Source organism: Nicotiana sylvestris, chromosome 9, assembly GCF_000393655.2.
Source record: "Nicotiana sylvestris chromosome 9, ASM39365v2, whole genome shotgun sequence".
Lineage (NCBI taxonomy): Eukaryota > Viridiplantae > Streptophyta > Magnoliopsida > Solanales > Solanaceae > Nicotiana > Nicotiana sylvestris.
This window is the reverse complement of record NC_091065.1, coordinates 123,038,801-123,043,884: the sequence shown is the minus strand read 5'-3', so window position 1 is coordinate 123,043,884 and position 5,084 is coordinate 123,038,801.

Here is a 5,084-nt window from a genome sequence, read left to right as displayed (position 1 = left end):
CCCAGTAGAGGTCGGGGTTCGCAATTGCGAACCCCTGTTCACAATTCCCATACTTGCGACCTGCAACTTTATACTTAGACGATTTTAAACTCATTTTTCATATCTTCTCAAAACATAAACACATTAGGGCGATTTTTCAAAGGCTTCTTCTTCTCCAAATCAATTGTAAGTCGTTTTTAACTAGTTTTATTCAATCATTAACATATTTTAACATGATTTCAACTTAAAATCAATGATTTTCATGGGGGGAAATGGGGTGTTTTGGGTAGAACCTAGGTTTTTCAAAAATTGGGGATTTGGACCTCGATTTGAAGTGCGATTTTAAAACAAATTATATATTTGGGTTCGTGGGGGAATGGGTAATCGGGTTTTGGTTCGAACCTTGGGTTTTGACCATGTGGGCCCAGGGGCAATTTTTGATTTTTTGGGTAAAACTTTGAAAAACTCATTTTTATGCATTGTGGTTGATTCATTTAGCGTTTATTGATGTATTAAGTAACTTGTGACTAGATATGAGCAAATTGGTGGTGGAGTCAAGGGGTAAAACTATAATAGAAACGTAAATTGTGTTTGTGGCATCGAGGTAAGTGTTTGGTCTAACCTTACTTGAGGGATTAGGAGTTGTGTCTATTTGCTACGTGTTAATTGTGGAGTATGACATATAGGCATGGTGACGAGTATCTATACGTCAGTGTCAAGCATGCCCGTGAGTCTTGCATTATAATTTATTATGACTCCATTGTGGTTTATTATGCCTCACATGTTATTATCATCATTGTTCCCTTGCCGGGATGTTTGTTTGATATTATTGTTCCCTTGTCGGGATATTGTTGAGATATCATTGTTCCCTTGTCGGGATGTTGTTGAAATATTAATGTTCCCTTGCCGGGAAGTTAATATGTTGTTCTTGTTCCCTTGCTGGGATTCCTTGTGATTATTGTTGGTTGTAACTGGGAGCGGGTGGTATGCCTACCACAAGATATAATGAAATGGGAGCGGGTGGTACGCCTACCACAAGATATAATAAAATGGGAGCTGATGGTACGCCTATCACAAGATATAATAAAATGGGAGCGGGTGGCATGCCTGCCACAAGATACATGAAATGGGAGCGGGTGGCACGACTGCCACGAGATACATGAAATGGGAGCGGGTGGCACGCCTGCCACAAAATATGAGAATTGGGATCGGATTGCACGCCTGCAATAAGATGTGAAAAGAAAGTGAAATCTGCCGTTGTTTTTCTTTATTCTTGTTAGTGGTTGAATTTTGATTCCTTTATATTCTATTGATATTTTGTTTTTACCAGTTTTTTCCCCGAAGCATGTTTCCCCCTCCCATCTTTACTTGTTTATTTCCGTATTTCTTTTCCGCTGTATATATTTGAACTGTACAAGTTTATTTGATAGTCTGATCCTAGCCTCATCACTAGTTCGCCGAGGTTAGGTTAGGCACTTACCAGCACATGGGGTCGGTTGTGCTGATACTACACTCTACACTCTTTTGTGTAGACCCCAGTGTTGTGGACTTCGGACCGCAGTGATATTGCTGATTCTTGATCATCAGGCGACCCGAGGTAGTCCAGCAGGCGTCCGCAGGCCTTGGCGTCTCCGTCTATCTACTATTCCTGTTTCTTTCATGCATTTCTAGAGATAGTGTTGTATTTATTTATTTCAGACCCTTTATTTATAGTATTCTTAGACCGTCTGTGAAACTGTGACACTAGTTCTGGGTATTCGAGACTCAAGCAGTTCTTAGATATTCATGTTCAGATAGCTTATTGTTTCTTTCTTTCGCGCATGTTAAATTTTGCTGTTTAAATGTTATTATTTCGAAATTATTAATGAATATAAAATGGGTAATGTCACACCTCCTTTTTTACAGTAAACCCCCGTAAGGGTATAAGGTAGTTTTTTTCCAATTTAAGTGACAATCGAAAAGGGATTATTTAATTAGATTCAGAGTCGCCACTTGGGATAATTTTATGGTGTCCCAAGTCACCAGTTTAAATCCCAAATCGAGGAAAAGATTGACTCTGTTATACAGTCCACAAACACAGAAATTCGGGTAAGGAATTCTGTTAACCTGGGAGAAGGTGTTAGGCATTCCCGGGTTCCGTGGTTCTAGCACGGTCGCTTAAACTATCATAATTAGCCTATTATCTGATTTTAATACATGTTTTCGCCTATGGTACAATTTTAACTTTATAACCGCTTTAGTTAATTATTAGGAAGATTCAACATTATTTAAAACACGCCTTGAACCACGTCACATGAAATGCACCCGCGGTCCACGACACATTTTATTTAACGTTGTTGAGACTTGGATTTGGGTCACATGAAATGCACACCCGAGTTTAGGAAAGTAAATTATTAAAATAACGCGCCTAAAGCAACTACGCATTTGCAACTTTGTGAGGGTCATGGAAATTCAACTAAATGGCACCTCGATTTCTAAGGATTAAAATATTAATTAAGCGAGGGCCATGCATTTTGAGATTTTATTTGGCACGGCACCCCTCGATTTATTTTAGAAAAGGATTTAACAAACTACGGAGGCTCATATTTATTCCCTAAAGTTGACTAGTACGGATTCCCTTGGTATGAGATAGACAAAAGCAGCTCAAGAATTACAGAAAACGCTCTGCTTTCGGTTCACTCTTTCCACGTATGAAGGACAACGAGAAATAAACTGGTTTTATTATGAAACTTATCAAATTAGAATATACAAAATGCAGCAGGCTTTAAGTAATAACCAACAAACCAGAAGCAAGGATGCAAACGATGCAACCTCTCTTCCTGAGAGAGTTGTACTTTGTCCAAAGTCAATGCAATGTGATATACATCAAAGTCAATGCTTACTATCGCCTTACAGTGCCCGTGAGGGTTGTCTTCCTTCGAAACTGCTTTCCCTTGAAACTTGAGGTGTCTTCCCTTGTTCTCTAGGTGGGCGCCTGATTACAACAAAATAGACAAAATAAAAGAAATTTTTCTGCCCCAGTTTGCACTAGAATGATTTGTGAGTTGTTAGCAAAATTGTAAACCACTTGTACTATTGATGCAATGATGAGAGTAAACTAAAGAATAGACTAGGAAAACTATAAACTAAGCTTGACTAAAGTAAAGACTGACCCTATTCTCCAGGCGGGGCCCCTGATTTCAAGAAAACTAAATATTGATAACTTAAGAAAACTAAAAATTGACCCATTTTTCAAATCCAGACTTCCTTTTTTTCTTTTTTTTTTAAATATCCTAGGAGAAAATTCATCAGACTAGGTTTTCTATCTTAGGAGAAAGATTCATCAGACTAAGACGTTAATCCTAGGAAGAAATTCATCAGACTAGGCTACTTCTTTTTGGTATCTTAGGAGAAAAGTTCATCAGACTAAGATTTCTATCTTAGGAGAAAGATTCATCAGACTAAGATTTTGATCCTAGGAGAATGTTCATCAGACTAGGACTCTTTTCTTTTTTGGTATCTTAGGAGAAAGATTCATCAGACTAAGATGTTTATCCTAGGAGAAATATTCATCATACTAAGATGTTTATCCTAGGAGAAAGATTCATCAGACTAGGTTTTCTATCTTAGGAGAAAGATTCATCAGACTAAGATTTCGATCCTAGGAGAACATTCGCCAGACTAGGTTTTCTCTTCTTTTTTTTTTTGCTTTTGGTATCTTAGGAGAAAGGTTCATCAGACTAAGACATTTATTTTTGTATCTTAGGAGAAAGATTCATCAGACTAAGATGTTTATCCTAGGAGAAAGTTCATCAGACTAGGTTTTCTATCTTAGGAGAAAGGTTCATCAGACTAAGACATTTATCCTAAAGAAAGATTTATCAGACTAGGTTTTCTTATCTTAGGAGAAAGATTCATCAGACTAAGACATTTTATCCTAGGAGGAAAAATGTAAAGATCAATAGCAAGATTTTATGCACAATAGTAAGACAAACAAAGGCAATGATTTGAGAAACTTCCCTTTGTAGTCTCTTGTCTTCTTTTCTTTTCCTTCTCTTTTTTGTTTTTGTTTTTTTTTCCTTTTCTTTTCTTCTTCTTTTTTTTTGAATCACTTTCCTTGCACTGCTTTGTTCCTGTTTCACACAAAGAAAAATTGGTCAGTTTTGAAAATGGTGGTCGGTTTGTGGCCTTGAGTCTTAGGCAGCTTGGCTTCTGCTCAATCAGCTTTATTCGGTCTCAAAAGACTTTTGTTCTGCACCAACTCTAATTGTTTCACACCATTACCATTTGTACTAGCGGCTCAATCAGCCTTATCTCAACTGGAGATCTTTGCCTAGGTGACCCTTTCCGATATCTTGAATGGCTTTCTGCTTTTTGAGCAATTTGTCTGTCAAAGAGAATCACCAGTTATCTTTCTTGCGCCAAGAAGGCTGACAAGAGTCTTTTAGGGGAGCCTTTGTATGAATCCTCAAGGCATGTTGACATTAACAAGTGAGTTTACTGGCCAAATTTACTTTGTACAACTGAAAAAGCTGGTAGAAGATTTAGAAATCTTTTCTTGCTTGTTTTGAGAAGGACTGACTCAGGGTGAAGGACACAATGACGCAAAGAAACAAATATTAACAAGAAATGCCCCTGTTGGAAGGACGGAAGGAAGAATTTTTTTTTTCAATAACTAGCCTTAATAATCATGACACGCATTTTGGACTCAACGGTCTGATCTATCAAACTAATCCAATATTCCCTTTTAGCATTCTTATTATCTTTGAAGTCGGGCCTATCCGTGTCAATCCTTTGCATCAGCTTCACGACTCACTTTCGACTAGTAGCGCCCGAGGAATTTTCACCAACAAGTGTCTCTCATTTATTCATCTCTTTTTCTTTTTATTTCGCTTTTCTTATGCGAGCATTCTGACAGTGTTCTATGTCACGTGACCGCCGTTGCTTATTGCATACTTCTCCTGGAATTCTTGAAGGTGTATCGGGAGGTCTTTATTTGGAAGGTTTTTGGATAGGGTCGGACAAAAAGGTCGGCATGAAGGCTCAAAGTAGACTCAAAATACAACTCTTGGAATCGACTCTTTCAAAAGTGAAATAAAATCTCTGCCCCAGTTTCAGATACTGGG